General features: G+C 31.7%; 1 protein-coding gene across 1 annotated transcript in view; it reads right to left on the bottom strand.

The window, feature by feature from the left end:
* LOC131851988 (chaoptin) overlaps positions 1-14,538 on the bottom strand; it is a 73,849-nt gene extending 59,311 nt beyond the window's left edge. Inside the window, exon 1 of the mRNA XM_059202548.1 lies at positions 14,522-14,538. The gene's annotated coding sequence lies outside the window, so the exon portion shown is untranslated. The remainder of the gene's footprint in view (positions 1-14,521) is intronic.
* Between the last annotated feature and the right edge of the window lie 3,362 nt (positions 14,539-17,900).

Below are 17,900 nucleotides of genomic sequence, written 5' to 3'. Positions count from 1 at the left end.
TTTATAAGCATCTGGGATTAACAATATCATATTGTGGCATTTTTAATTTTAATAATATTTCAGTTTTCAAAGTATGTCGCATTCACCCAATTGTATACAGGTCTGATATCATATTGGAATGATATTGTAATTTCATATACTTATGTGGATACAATAACAAGATACTAATAAAACAACAACAAAATAGTAATAACAATACATAAACTTTAAATGGTAGTACAGTCTATAGCATTCATTCAAATTTGGGATCGCGTATCGGTGTCACCGATGATAACAATGCTTGTATAATTCTATAACGGCACTAGAAATTAACATACAATTATTCAATACATGAATAATATCTTATTCAAGATACGATGGTATCTTTAACGATACGATTTATTTTTATTTATAGTTGTACCATATTTTTTATTATTTTTTAATTCAATGCTCAAAAACTGTATAGTAACTGCATGTTATCTGTAGGAGGACAATGGTGTCTGAGACTCAGGCTTGAGCTACTTTAAATACTACTGCACTGGACGTGGTGTTAAATAGTTTTTAAGAACTCGCATTATATATACCTATTGGGTAAAGCAACTTAGTTAAGTACATGCAAATTAAACTGTGGTCTAGCAGTTTAATTTGCTTGTACTTAACAAGGTCAAGGCCAAAAACACGAATGTAGGAATGCTAAGGAAACGTAACGCTAACCAGGAAGACAACAGTTAGCAAAATCTAACTGGGATGGCAGTTGCTAGCTGTTTGTACATATCTTAGAGATCTCTAGTATAGGTTTCGACCTTGTTCAGACTCCACACTCTCACAAAGACTAACTCGAAATTATGTTTACATAATATATTTACATTATAAGATTCGTTGTGAAAAGTAAAATAAAGATTATTATTATTATTGTCCAAATCATAAAGAGAAAAGATATAAAGATTGAAAAACACCTCGCAAGATTTTAAAAAATCTTCCACTATTTAAAAATAAGCTACATTATTAGTTTACTTACATATTTATTAAGTACCTACATATTATACGCTATATTATATATTATTTTACATACACTTATACTTTTAAATAATAGCTAGGCAAGGCCGTGATTTCATATAGATAATTGATACATTAAAAAAAGCAACAAGAACATTTTTTCGTGTATTATAAAGGCTACAGAGTCAGCTTGTATAATACATCATTTTATTATTAACAATATTTAAGATCTCTACAATAATTGCGCATGTGCAAACCCGGGGCGTGGTGTTAGTTAAATAATGCTAACTAAACCACGACGTCAATCACGCACGAGTGATTTCATCTAAATCTGGGGCAAATGTACAAAAACTGAAAACGTTGGCGAATTTAATTAGAGCAATGCTTTGAATACAATTTACCGTAATGGCAACTGCCGAAGAAGAAACCTTTGACTATCATACCTAACTATAATAATGTATATAGCTAGCTGAAGGCATTTGTTAGGTTATTTAAACGTGCAATCTTTTAAAATCAAATTTGAAAAAAATATAAATTTAATGTTTAATAATAATAATAATAATAATCTCAGGACAATTCACACAGCGCCATCTAGACCCAAGTTAAGCTAGCTAAAGCTTGTGTTATGGGTTTAAGACAACTGATACAAATACATAGATATATTTTTTTTTCGTAAATACATACATATTATACATAGAAAATACCCAGACCGATACAAACAATCATACTCATGAATACAAATGTTTGTGCCGTGCGAGGAATCGAACCCGCGACCATCGGTCGTAAAGCGGTGTGCTAGACCGCTAGACCACCGAGGTCGTCAAGTTGAACATTCTTTAAGCTTATAGTATTTACACTTTACAGCCTTAGCAGCCTGAGTAAGTTATCAGAGCAGCCGAAGCCGCGCTGTTGTGACCTGCTCAGGTTTTTCTATATGTATGTCACACAGAATATGTATACACTGAGAGTTTTAGTAATAATAAATTTTCTCTACTTTTTTATTAAACACAAACTAATCTATATTCAATATAAATTGTTAATTGTAAACACAAACACTTTTTTATTATTTATTAATCTATTTTAGTTACATCATTTCAAATAAACAAAGGACATGAAGTAATAAAAATAAACTCGAGTTGTTAAATTCATATTGAAATTTTTGGGTTTCATAAAAAACAATTTATAATTAACATGTAGTTGCTGAGTCAAAACTAACAATAAATACACATCAGCAGAAGTTTATACAACCCACGTCATTCCTTTTATTTGATGTTTCTGTAATGTAATGAGATAGATGGTTATTACACGACCATTGTGGAATAAGAGAGTCCTTTCAAAACACAAACAGAGAGTAGAACTTAAGTGGCACTTCACGTAGTACAAAGGAATTTTGACAAGGCTCTAAATTTACTATAACTTTTTCGTATAAAAGAACCTATATTTATTTATTTATTCCCCTCCGATCGATCCCCGGTCCAATTCAAACGGGGATCGAAATTACGACGGCCTCAGCCGAGGTTCGAACCCCAAGCGGTGTCCTCAGACTAAAGTTGTATTCGACAGGCGAGAGTTGGCCTTCAGCCGCACCATAAGTCCTTCCGCGGGTTTCGAGTACCATCTGCGCTCGCCCCCTCCGTGAAGCTGTAAAGACTAGCTGTGGCCAACAGCATTAGAGTAGTCCGAAAAAAAATTTATTGAACAATAATTATTAGGAGATTTTCTACAACTGACATTTAACATTTTATTTCTGTATAAATTGATAGAAGTTGGACTTACAGTATCCATAAGGCTTCATAATAATATTAATTAATTTAGTCATATTATTATTATGAATCAGAATTTACTTTAAAATAAACTATTAGTATTTTTTCAATGAATCATTAAATTGATTTCTAATACCTTACGCACGTATGTTTATCGACTGGTTGATGACTCAACTCGTGACACGGTGATAATGCCTATTAGCGTATGGTTACCTATTTGTTGATTTTACCTTGAAAACTATACCCTCAGAGTTGGAGGTCCATACTTGTTTGTCATTAAGGTAACTGCTTTTTCCTGTTACTGGAGACCACAGATAACAGATAGCAACGACTTATCTCTTAAATGTAGAATTTATTAAGATAAATGTTCTGTAATTGTTAGAATTCTAAATAGAATAATACTATCCTGTGTTCTAACTGGCACAGTAGTTACTGTTATTTAGAAACAAACGCAACGCTTTTGTATTTCGAAAATAACCTAAATATGGAACAGTTTAATTAATTGTTTTTTTTATTCATTATATAGGTTAAGTATGTATATTAGAACTGCAAAAATATCTGTATAAGTGTGGGCGATAAAGAAACCAGGGAACATCGTAAAAGTATTGTATATTGTTAAAAAAAGATTATAGTAGGTACTAGCTAGGGTTAGTAGTAGTAGTAGGAACAATAGATTCAAGTGTCAGTTTGGAATTTTGTAAAACAAAATGAACATTTGAAGTGTTAATTAATGTATGACACTCCCATAGTATCTTTCAGTCAAGTTGCTACTGTCTTATAAACACTATATTATCTCGAAAATATGGCTCGTCAAAATGCCGCATTTTTTATCAGACTACTCTAATTCTATTGGCCGCAAAGGACCTTCACAGTTTCGCTAGACGATAGGGGGCAGATAGAGATGGCACTCCAAATCCGCAGAACGACTTCTAGAGCAGCTGAAGGGCAACTCCCGCCTGACGTATACGATTTAATCTGAGGGCACCGCTAGGGGTTCGAGCCTCGGCTCAGGCTGTCGTCATTTCGGGCGTCGTTTGAATTCGACGGAAGATCGATCGCAAGGATTGCCGCATGGTGTTATATCCTCCCAATGTACTATTATTACCTTTTGTATTGTGTGCATTAAAATTATATATACCTATAATATGTATAATAGGTTCCGTCACTATTGCATTCTATAAAAACACGTTACAATGCATGCGAGCGAGCGGAGTAGATATTACGTAATAGGCTAAGGTCGACCAGTATTATTTATCTCATGATGTCCAGGACATTGATCTTTATGATCGAACATTACAGTTCAGTTTCCTATAGCCGATATTATACCGTAATGTTTTTACGCTGTTTGCGCGAGTAAAACTTACTAGATTGTATTTTGTGTTGACTTCAAATATTTGTTAGATATAATGTTTATGAGCCTAAGTTAAATATCAATTTGTGTCGATAAAATGGCACTGTTTTGGTTGCTTTTTACCAAGGTCGGATATCCTTTTTAATATATTTTATTTAATCTAGGCTACATGAGCCATATTATAAATACCTTTTAGAATAACATACATAAGAAATAATAATAAATCATATATTCAAATTGCCTCTATGGTCACGGCACTGACGACGGCAATCCTCCTTCAGGAAAGTGGCCAGCATGTTGCTGGGGACCCGGGCCAAGATATCTTTGAAGATCGCGTTGTGGTTCGATTCCAGCTGCGTCACCCTCAATGTCAAGTCAGGTTACTTTTGGTCCGAATATAGTCGACGATGGCCTATTCGGTACTAGTGTAGAAGACTCTAGAAAAAGCTTTCATTTCTCTAGTAATTACTTGGACTGGGTTTGTCGTTAAGTATTTACCCAATGAATCGTATATATATATTGTCGCCAAAGTTATCATTTTTGATAGTTTTTTATTTTTTTAGTGTCAGTCATGACTGAGTCAATCACTCCTTATCTAAACTTACACAATTCTAACTCGTCTAATAAAACTGATAATTGTAATGTTGCACCAGCACGAAGGGCAATAATTTATTCAGATAAATATGGTAAGGGTCTGGGCTGTTCATTATCAGAACTCTATCTCAACTGTATTTTATATTTTGACCAGGATTATTGTTAGGGTTATGATTATTAAATAAATAACCAGGGTCAATTAACATAGAAATATATTATTAATTAATTGAAATACCCGCTCCAAGCCGGGCCGGATCGCTAGTGTGAATGGAGCGGGACACAACGACTTATTAATAAAAATCTTTAATAATTGTAATGAATGTGTATATTTCCCAAAAGGGCTCACAGCGAAGAAGTCATATAAAAAACAGACATCAAAAATACAAAGTTTATAAAAATAATGGTAGACAAGCTGCAAACAGCTAGTATAGGAATATTAAAAAATAAACAAATTTCGCCACATCTACTGTCACGCCAACATTAAAATCCAGGTTGGGTAGTCTGTGGTATTGTTATTCGTCATCGTTGTGGAACGTAACACAACATGAATATATTTATTTTGCTGACAGTGTTTGAACTTTGAATCCATATCGGTATGTCTCATTTTAATTTGCTTTATCGTTGGTATTTTATTAGAGAGTTAGTCAAAAGTGTGAAATTATTTTTTTTTGTATGTAGTAGTTCTTATGTAATTTGTTAGCATATAACACATACCTCTTTTATATTATTACTATCTGTGTTTATTAGTAGGCTATGTTATTCTAATGTATAAGCTATATTACTGTAAAGTTTCATCGAAATCCGTTTAATAGTTTTTGCGTGAAAGAGTAACAAACATCCATTCATCCATTCATTCATACACACAAACTTTCGCGTTTATAATATTAGTAAAATAAATATAAATCTATATGTATTTAAAAAGAATAAATCAGTAAAAAAAACTATTATGCTTGTTTTACTACATGTAATGTATTTTTGATATAAAATATTAATAATAATTAATAATAAGCCTTGTTGATAGGTACATAGGTAAAGACGACTTATTTATAGCTGTGATACTTTAAAATAGGTTTTATGTGCTAACAATAATGTATATAATAGAATCATTTATATTTATTTACTATTTTTTAAACATGTTAAAACTTCAATATTTCAAGTTAATTATTATATGGACTAGTACATATATACATATATTGATAAACCCTTTGACATCATAACCACAAGTTGCGATATAGTAAAAATTTTATCTGCGAAGCAATTGAATGTCTCAAAAAGGCTATATAATATAGGTCGGAGTACCTATTTCTGTCTATGACCTGACTATTCCTATAAATGGAACGCTGCATCGAGCGTTGACAGAACGTTTTCTTATAATACCTAATTTTTAAATAGCCGTTTTAATTGGGAACAAGTATCCTACTAATATTACAAACGCGGAAGTTTGTTAGAATATATGTTTAATACTCTATAACGCAAAATGCAAAAGTTTTGTTTTGTTGTTGGTTTTACTAGTCATCTTAATCAAATTTAACATAAATTTATATGGTCCAATACTACAAAAAACTACCATATGTCAAATAAAAAAGTATTATCAAAAATGGTTCACGTAGAGAAAACAAAAGTTAAGAGATTAAAAAGTTAAAGTTAAAAAAAGTTAGAGACATAAAAAAGTCTAACTAAGAACTTCTTTCTTTTTCGAAGTCAGTTGTGAATAACATAAAAACAAGCGTATTTGAGTATGCCGTTAAAAATACACATGGAAATATGTTTTGCCATTATGGGAACCGTATTAACATTATTACGTATGCTTATAGCTGTAATCAAAATCATTCAACAGTAATCCCTTAAGGAAATACTCATAAAAGTTTGTTCATATCGGGAGTAACACGCGCCGAGCCGAGCCCGTTGTATGTAATTGTGATTGTGTTCATAATGAAACGTAGGCGGTAGGGACTGGTTGTACCAATCTACTGGCAGGTGTGAAGAATTAACCGCTTCGACCTCCGGATATTAAATAATCAAGCTTGGTCGAGTTGACCAGCTGCTGGCAGTGCACGGGTTGCACTTAGGGTTGTCGATTTACGGACCTTAAAGGTTTATCAAGCCTTATCTTTATAAACATTATAAATCTAAAGAGTTCTTATTTATAGCATAGGTAAGAGTTTGATGGTAAGTGATTACCGACGACCATGAAGGGAATTACAATACCAGGGGATTTGCAGTGCATTGTCGTCCTTCTAAATAGGAATAAGCTCTTTTCTTGAAGGTTTCAATATCATTTCAATTCGGAAATACTAATCTCAGAAACTAGTTCTTCTAATTGAAAAATACTTTTAATATTGGATAGCACTTTTATGCAGGAGGGCTTATAGACTATATAATATTATGCTACGACCGATAGGAGAGGAACTTCAATGAAAAATGTTGCAGTAGAGTCTCATGTGACATTAACGAAATTGCGCGGGTCAGCAAGTAGGTACCTTTATGAAAAATATTCGTGAGTTATGAGTGCATGTCGATTAAATTACAATTGGTCGTCTTCCTGCTTTACGTATAGCACACGAGACTAGTATCCCTATTGTTAACAAATTTCCATATCTTCGGGCTCCACCATACCCCGTTCCATCATCCTTAAATTCTGGTAAATTAGCCCCAATGCACTAACTTAAGATTATTACTATTGAACATCATTCTCATTCTACACCTATACTATTTCGGCTATTCTATCATCGTCCATAACTAATATAATAACATCATCTACCTTAGTTGTGGGTAGTATAGATAATTGTGAAAGTTTGTGATGAACCTTGATCTTCATCACTCAATAACTATTTCCAAAGTAAAATTTGACAGTACACTAATTTTTATTAGACAAATATACCTTTATACATATATACAGAAGCACGATAACTTGAACATGTTTTAAACACCATATCATTCGAATTTGGCAGGAAACCTTTTAAGGAAAACTAACTATTCTAAATATAACTAAATATTCATTTAGATTTTAGTTTGGGTGACGGTTAGATATTTTCGACTGATGATATAATGTTTTCTTCGAATGTCGTCAATCAGGACTATGGTAGGTTAATAAAACTACAAAAATCTTTATGATAAACCTAAATAATAAAAAGATTTTTAAAGGTTAAAATCATTATATGTCAATGGTATCCAGCGGGATTTTTTTATTAAATATCTTGACTATACACCTATATTATATGAAGCTTAAGATGACGGATTCCCTATTATGAAAAAAAGAATAATTTTGCGAACGGCTCACCCACAGGGGAATTTCATTTTCTTGTTCCTTTCAGATTTATTGGAAAATGCTTAGGTATGTAAAATCTGCAATTCTATTGTTTACAACCGATATTATAAAGGAGGAGTCATGTAAATATTCTGACGTAGTACATACACCGTTAGCGCAGGTAGATTCATTATTCCATTATCATAAAAAAATATAAACATAAAAGGCAATTCTTAAAATTAGAAGCCTGACATTGGCCATGAAAGCAAAAAACAAATATTACTTGTATATATGTATGTTTTAATAGATGATTTTGGAATGGTGCTAACGGTTTACGGTAGTGGGGCCAGTGGAAGACGATAAGATGAACGTTTATACAGGTCAGTCAGCCCATTGTAACAAATTCACCAGAAATCAATCATAATGATTTTCCGCAGAACCGCGTGGATGTCAACTTGACATGGTAGATTGCTAGCAATGGTCATCAGTCATACTAAAAATCTCCTTTCCTCTTATATGTATTATTCATATATAAATATAAGTGTAAGCTAGTATGTAAGAAAGATAGATAATTTACAGTGTATGAAGGCATGACAACTCGCCTGAATTTCAATAGTCTGTGATACAAGAAATATTACAATGGAGCAATAAACTTTATAAGTGCTATGAATGATACGCTATATGACATTCATGGTACTCGCTCATATTTTTGTACAACGATTACTATTCATCAAAACGATCGACCGTCGAGCAATTTCTTTAACTCTTGTTCTACATGTGCTCTATCTCGCTCGCACTCATGTACCTTTCAATATTGTCTCACTTCACTATCTTCTTAAGTACCTTTCTTACTTGCAATACTTCATATCATGACCACTATTTCTCATAATTTCATTTGCTTTATGGGCTCTTTTTATTACAAAATATGGCCGTAAAGGTAACAAATTTCAATGTACCTTGGATTGAAATTTGTTATGTGCTATATCTAGAACCTACTTACATATATTGGTATAATAATAATGTATAATATAGGAAATAAAATACATATTTATTTATGAAATATCAAGAAAGTATTATGACTAAGTGGATTAGATAGTCTGACATAGAATCCGAAAATTGAGAATTTTAATCTGTTCAAAAATGTGTATATGACAAACAGTAAATTTATCTATTACATAAAGTAATATTTTATACATAAGAGGAAACGCGAAGGTACACGATCATACAGCCTTTACATACTTTAGTTACAATCCTTCAGCTTTTTTTTAATGATTTTTGCAAAATTAATATATGCTTTCACAAATTTATTACATATATTTGTACCTATTTCTTGACATGTTCATCACTAGTCATTGTTGTAGAGCCTATTCATTGCTAGCCAATGCTTTATTGGCGCAAATAATGACTTTGCTTCCATTTACGTATATAAAAAAAAATGTTTACTGTACCTTGAGAACTAGGTCATTATTGTCATTAACACTGTCCTATTTAAATAAGCGTTTAGATATTTTATTAAATTGTATACTGTATGTCTAATATATTGTTTGTCTTTATAGTATACATAATTAACAAATTGTTGTTAAAATATATGCGCATATACACATAAGCTGTAGATGAGCAGCTTTAGATAGTCTGCTAAGTCTAAGTTAAGTATTTTCTTTGTTAATTTTATGACTTTCCAATATTTATGACAGAAAGAAATAAAGGAACTGGTACTTAAAATACATGCTTATAACTAGTTCAGTTACAACGATTGATATGCTAGTACTTTCAAATATAAATTATTATTAAAAAAATATATATTTGGACATTAAACTGTCACAGGTGAGATCACAGACTGATGGATAACCTTCGGAAGAATAATTACAGACGTTAGATGTCCTTAATTATTCTTAATTCGTAGCCTACAACAACTTTTCTGGTGAACTTTGTAAAGCGAGTTTACATCAAAGCTCCATAACAAATTCGTGACTCGGTTTGAAGATTACAGAATAAAGGAAAATCCAAAACGAGAACTTTTGTGTTTATGAAATACTAGCGGTCTGTCGCTAATTTGCCCAGATACACCAGTATACATAGACTATACAATAGCCCGAGTAACATGTATACTTTAATATATATAATAAGAAAGAGCAGATTCTGTTAAAATTACTATTTGAAAGATACAGTATTACAGTGTTGTTGTGTGAGTGACATAGATTATACGAATGTATTATGTTAATATAAATAAATATAATAAATAACTCTGGAATATTACCACAACGCCATCTAGTCCCATAGTAAGCAGAGCTTGTGTTGTAGGTACTAGACAGCTGATATAAATACTTAGATATTATTTTTGTAAATACATACATAATTTACATAGAAAATACCCAGACCGATACTTACAATCATACTCATAAATACAAATGTTTGCACCGTGCGAGGAATCAAACTCGCGACCATCGGAAGTAAAGCAGTGTGCTAAAGCGCTAGATCACTGAGGCCATCAATACTCGTTTCGTTAATATACGAAAGTAACTGATAATAGATACATAGGTATAAAATATAGTCTAATCAAAAAAAATCTTTTGGTATTGCAAAATAAGCGATTTTAATTAAAATAAGCAATATCTGTTATATAAATAGAATTCATTTTCCCTTATCACTATTACTATGTAATATTATGTTATCTGTGCTATTACTATATTATTAACTATTACATAAATAAAAAAATCATTTAAAATTGGAATATGCCAACTGTTCTATCTCTAATCGGAAATCAATACAGTACAAGAAGAGTCTCCGAATATTGGATGGTAACCGCGGATCGAGTGAAGGCCAAATTATATAAAGTTTCGAAGCTTTCTGTACGTCTACCATTCGTTTGCATTCAAGTCAACTGGCACAGTATTAGGTCAGTTGAGTCACTACTACGAGCCATCGTGTTACTTTCACTTGACTTTATATTTTAACGCATACTCTTACGGTAATATTTAATTTGAGCCTCTAATTTGTTATTACAATTAGAGCAATTATCTGCATGACTAATATATTGTGTTATTTATGTAATTAGTTTTATTGCCTTATTATGGGCATGTTAAGCGTAAGAGCGATGACTATGTCTTAAAGATAAGTATATAACATAAGCATGGATGGACGAAACGGCTCTCCCGTTTCGTCCCAATAAATATGGCTGGATTGTGTGAAATATGATGTGGTAAGGAACAGAGTAAATAACGAGATGACTACGAACAGGGATTAATGGAAGAGAAAATATATTACGCCGATCCCAAATAAAAAGGATAAGGAAGAAGCTATTGAAAACTATTAAATATAAAACAATGCTATTGCATTAAAGTTCAGTTACGATATTGTAGCCTGTTTATAAAAAAGTTGAAGTCGGATTTAAAGATTTCGGCTGTCATTTTTCGGCCTTTTTCTGCCCTTATAACCATTCAACCATTCACATTCATATGTAACACCTTCAATATATATCTACTATTTTTCATCCTTGCATATTTTTATATCAATGAATTGTTTGTTTAAGAACTATTTCCATAAACAATAGCTTCACTTCCATAATTATAGTTTACTAGTTACAATAACCTTGTCAAGGTGACGGTCAAGTTTATATAATTGGAGCGAGAAACACATGAGATCTCATAGTAAGGGACACTCCCACCATCGATGGATGTACTACTGCAATGTCAACATTGCTTACGCAACTAGACCTCGGCAAGAAAATCTACGTTTCTAAAGGCTGTGTTTGTTGTATTCGTTTCTAATGCATTTAAAATAGAGTACAATTTTGAGTGCATGGGATTTTAGGTTGCAGTGCTAATGGGTAGGTGAGTTAAGTTACGACATATCGCCAACTTGGATGGGAAGTTTTAGCGTACGAGGCGTAGTAAACGATGAATGGAATGTTTTCGATTTCATTTCTACGCAGATGATGTTCATGTTGTTCTATATGAATAAATGATTTTGATTATTGTATTTATATTTATTAACATAAAGACAATTGATTGATGCCTATTTGTGTGATGAAGTAATTTGTTTAATTGAACATAAATTATATTGACCTACCAATTGAATTTTTGCACACCTCTCATTAGGTGAATGTTCTCGATCTCTCGAAGTCTCGATAACATATTGTTAACACCTTATTTAGTTACACATTTGGCAAATATAGTAAATTTTTTTTATATTAATACTAGTAATCTATCCCGACTTCACATGAGTGTGTACAGCTTATGTGACAGTGCTAGTATAATCGTGTCAGGTTGACTTCCTCGTAGTTCCACCTGGAAATCATTGTGATAAATTCCTTGCGATTTTCTCACGATACACTAACTGATCTGTCTTCATGGTCATCTTATCGTCTTCAGTTGGTGCCCCGCCAGCGTAAACCATAAGAAATTCTATAAACGATATTGAAAACCGTACAAAATCCGATACGTGGTTTAGAAGTAAAAAATAGTATTTCTCTCGATTCGATATTTGAAAAATATAACATAAAAACTTCTATGAGCACCTGATAACAAATTATATTTATATTGTCAGAAAACCCTATGAATGTTTGCGTCCGATACCTCAACCCGGTATGCTCATAAATTACATCTAAATGGCAGAGTTTAAATTCAAATTCAAATAGATTCTAGAATGGAATAGGTATAGGTAGGTAATATAATATTATCTGTGGTAATATTAAATACGCAAATTGTTATTCCACGACCTAGTATGCATTTGAGTATTATAATATTGCAAAGACTGAGCTAAGATTATATATAATATGGCGCGTAATAATATTAGTTATCTAAGTAATTCTAATTAACTTAGATTTATGTTTATTATAAACTTTATATCCAGAAATCCTGATAATAACAGAAAATTACATTTTAATAGCTTTAGGTATTGCACACGACATACCTTGCATTGGAATGTGGCAAATAATTTTTATAATAACATTATAAGTAATAATATTAGTTATCTAAGTAATTCTAATTAACTTAGATTTATGTTTATTATAAACTTTATATCCAGAAATCCTGATTATGAGAATGTCGTAGCCTATTGACTAATAAATCCGACTTCCCTCAAATAAAAGTCAATAAAAAAACAAAAGATTAAATGCATAATTGTGTTCAGTATTGCAGAAAATTTGTTATAGTGTGTATACTTATAATATGTTTGTATTTTATATTTTATAGCTACCCACCCCGGCTTCGCACGGGTGTACATGTATTATATATATAATCGTTCCTCTTTAATCACTCTATCTATTAAAAAACCGCTTCAAAATCCGTTGCGTTGTTTTAAAGATTTAAACATACTTAGGGACGAACAGTAAGCGACAGCGACTTTGTTTTATACTATGTAATAATTGTGTTATCTTTTCTTAATTATTTAATTAACTATTCCGACTTCGATCTATGTACTCCCTAAGATTGGCTGGTAGAGAATGCTAATAGCATTAAGCCAGCTTATTGTGAAATTCAATAATGTTTAAATAAATAAATAAAAATAAAAGTAAGATCTTCACGTTATTACTCGTTTCTACCAAGTCCATGTTTATAGTGAATAAAACTGTGGGCCAAACTACTGATTATATAATCCAAGATTCCATTGAACCGGACTCTATGCGGTGTAAATGTTGGCCACTTTCATTTTCTGTGACGTTACGTTTCGTTGCACACAAAAAGCGGTTTCGAATGTTTTATTCCAAATTTGAAACAATCAATTTAGACTTTTTAAATTGCGTCGTGGATAACGGGCATGGATAATTTTAATATAAATTTGAAATATATTTCGATAACACAATTTATAAAATCAGATATATAATTTGTTTTATATGTAGGTATATAAATAATTCATCATCACACACAAGTGACCTCATTGTATTGAGATTTTAATCAAGCAGAATATTTATACAAGTTTCATTGTATGTACCTAATTCAATATACAAATAAATACATCAAATGTATAGGTATTATTCAAACCAGATATACCTACAGAGGTAAGTTAAAGAATTCGCTCAATTAACGTATGTTTTCCTCATCGGTTTGACTACAAATAAAGCTTCTAAAATAGCTTTCTCTAAATTTGATAATTTTAAACTAAGTTTTGAAAGTATTCTTTTTAAACTATTCCCACAGTGACTTATTCAACTGACATAATAACCAGTATTTATAAATTACTTTATTAATTGCAGGGTACCTATGAAAGTGTGTGAAAATATATTGAAAAGGACGGGAAAGATTTTAAACCGAAAATTGTAGGTACATACGTAAATAATTCAAATAGAAAATTACATCGCATCTAGATAAGGTATTTAATTTAAAAACACTGATTGATAATCAAATTGAGTCAATTAGCTGCTGACAATTTTAATTCAATTAAATAAGAAGGTACCTAACAAAAATTATCAATTCCCAAATTAACGTAATGGCTATAATCGTTAAAAGTAATGTACATAGATATTAAATAGAATTAAGAATATACTAAAAAAATATTAAAAGTTAATAAATTCTCAACTTTTGTACGTTCACAATTTAGAAAACTATTGTTGGAAAACAGAAACTATACATTATTGAACGAAAATGCACCAACCGCCCATGAACTTGACGTCATCCGTTGCTATAGCAATGCTCTCCCAGGGAAAACGACCCCTAGCAAAGTCCACACTTTCCAAAACAATTCTCAACAATGAAACACACAAATAAAAAAAAAATAACATAAACACTGGCACTTTATGGTTTCTTAAAAAGAACTGGCTGACAACTATTCGAATTTATTTTTCGAAATTCGAATTTGTTATTTTTCCGCAGCGCGTCACAAACGCTCTTAAGCGACGGTACGGGGCGCACTACGTAAATGTCAGCACGATCGGCACATGTGCGGGTCTCAGTAGAGTCGGGTTCAGACTGTTAGCGCTTTTCATTCCGATTTCGCCGACAAAATTATACTTCAAATAAGTCGTGAGGATCTTTAATAAGTTAATCAGGTTATTTTTGTAACATTGTCTTATTTCTATTGCTTAGGACTATTCCTTTATTCAATTTTACTTAGTAAGTACATTATCACAATTGTCGAACCTGTACATAGGTAAGTGGAAAATAATGCTGTTTAAATATATGGGAGATTGATATCTCTCAAATTGCTTTTGTATGCAATCTCTAGAACATATCACCATTTGTAGGTCTGATTTGATATCTATAAATGTTTTATTTATTTCAATAATGATTTCAAAGCATTTAAATATTAAAATCATTACCTTAATATTGTATTGAAAAAAATATGAGAATTGTATTCGTATCTATCCAATATATCTAAAGTTTAAAGATACATTTAAAACAGTAAAAAAGTAATTAAATAACATTCAAACTTCTTTATAAACTTACGCAGTTATAATATGAATAAGTTTAGAAACGAAAGTATAATAACAACAATATTAATCTTATTAAGATGTTTAGTTAAAAAATTTTAGACTTTGTTAAACAATCTTGATACTTTACTAAATTTGTCGTATTGTATAATCGCAGGAAAATTCTGTTTATTCTGATACACCTTAATAATGTGCGAGTGAGACGGCACGGAGCCGGGGTTGTACATCCGCTTTTCTCCGCGTTATGTAAGCTCGGCCCTGGAGCCTGGCGACGAGCCCCCCGCCCCGTCTGGCCTCGCCTCTTACACACCCTTGCCATCCCCAAACTCTACGCATGCACAACACAGAGCTAACGCTGTGTCCTATTTCCACACTTTTGATCCGGAAAAAGGGAGCACAGAGCGACACGCTGTACTAATAGGAAAACATTGCAGCTTGCCCTGTATTGGTACTCGATCTGGGTTGCAGAAATTTGAACCACAATGTGTACGCAAATAAAACTCATTAAGTCATCAATTTGTATATCAATGTTTTATGTCATTGTATGCCAATGTTTTGTCTCTGTTGTTTATTATGATGATTTGTCTTTATTTTGTGCGGAAAGAGGAAAAGAAATTTTTGAATTTATTATAAATGAATTAAGTTTTATTAATTGATGATTGATATATATTATTATTAGTAGTATCGAATATACAGTATTAGTATTATCGAAGAAAACCAAAAAAATAACAAATGGTGAATCCATTCATCATTTTGATAAACAAATGGATTGGATGATGATCATTTTGATGTACAAACGGATTCATCATTTGATAATTAAAAAAGGCTTTTATAATAATACTAATAATTGTAACAATACCTACATTTTTTAAATTGATATTTTGAATGATAAGCCTATGAACTGCTAAGTTGCAGTCTACTACTGCAAGAATTCGAATTTCGATATCAATAATTAAATTTTGTACAGTTTTTTTAAAATAGAATTAAGACAAAACTGAATGAATTTAACAATGTCGCTTCATTATTTAATTGAAGAAGAAATTTACAATATATATCTAGTTAGTGTTTAATTCGAAAGTATAAAAAATTGCCAAACAACGCATTCCAATGTTATTGAATCCGAATTGAAATCTATATATCAAATATAGTAAAAGCGGGGTAAGGGGGTTAGTTATGTGAACTTTTGACCCTATTACTAGCACAGTACCAAATCTGTTTGACATCTAAGCGGTTCCCCCTGGAGACCAGCCTCAAGAATTCCTGGTGAATTTCACGATGGCCTAATTGACCTAACCTCATGTTCATCCTATCATCCTCCACTGGTACTTCGCCAGCGTAAACCATTATCGCAGACGGTTGCATTTCATTATCATCCATTAAAAACCCCCCCAACAACAGAATAGGTCTGTGTATCTTAACTTTTGATGCACATTCAACTGTTATTTCCGTTATAGATAGTTAAATACTAGGAACAAGTCCCAACTGGTTACCTATCTAGCAGGAAATTGAACAGCGCTAGACAGAGATGCAATTAAAGTTGCTGTAGATATACCCAAGTGGCTAAATCGTTGCATTTGTGTCGGTATAGTTATTCGGAATGTCATTGGCTACGATTTGGCATTGCAGCCAAATTGCAGAAATTTGTATAGCGACTAGGTAAAGGCCTAAGGTCGTTTTTTATCGTGAATTGATTTCTTTAAATACTTGTCATGACCGGAAATATAGTAGAAAATTTCAATTTAAGAACCTTATTTGTTTAAAACGTAAACTGTAAAATATTTAATAATGAATTTATTAATAATGACTGCATATAGCACTTTGGGGTCGATGATACCAACAAAGGTGATAATCAAAGCGTAGTAGAAGATATATAATATTTGACGGACTCGCAATTATATTAATTATTATAAACATTAAAATATTATCTGAAATGTTCGTACAATCTGCGTATTTACAGTTAAAATTGTTATAAAACGGAGGATTTCAAAATTGTCAGATAGGAATACCCGGGTATTCCTGTTTGGCAATCTATGAAAGGCGGTAACCATTGCCCTGCCCTAATTAAACACCTCCGTATCCGTATTACTACCCTCCTATATGATACGAGACTGGTTGTACAAAATATAGTTATAGGTCCTAGTTTAAACTAGGTTACTAACTAAGTTATTGCTAGAATTTCAAGTGTAAAAAAATCTATAATGTTTGTACCTATATTTGTAGTTAAACTGGCTTAAACAATTCAATAGACTGCTATGACATTTCATAACTTATAGAAATTAGTTTTTTATACTTTACAATAACATAATAACTCCTAACTCAAGAAAATTAAACTATGTAATAACATTAACTTGACCAAGAAATGTTAGAAATAATGTTATAATGTAAAGAAAAAAAGATTTATAAATAGGTAAGGTAATATTCCAACCTTGCAATAACTCAAATAGCGATCATTCCACGGGATCAGGTATAAAAGTTTACAAAATTGTCATTCGATTTCGCTGCAAATTAAATGCATTATTTATAAAATAAAATAGAAATAAATACTCGAATTTGTCTCCAAAAATGCAGAGAACAGATTTCTGCAAAAGCTACCGAACAAAGGAA

This window comes from Achroia grisella, unplaced genomic scaffold (assembly GCF_030625045.1).
Source record: "Achroia grisella isolate CSIRO2021 unplaced genomic scaffold, CSIRO_AGI_Agris_v1 utg821, whole genome shotgun sequence".
In the NCBI taxonomy this organism is placed as follows: Eukaryota; Metazoa; Arthropoda; class Insecta; order Lepidoptera; family Pyralidae; genus Achroia; species Achroia grisella.
Note: the sequence above shows the minus strand (reverse complement) of the source record. Positions and strands in the feature narration are given on the sequence as shown.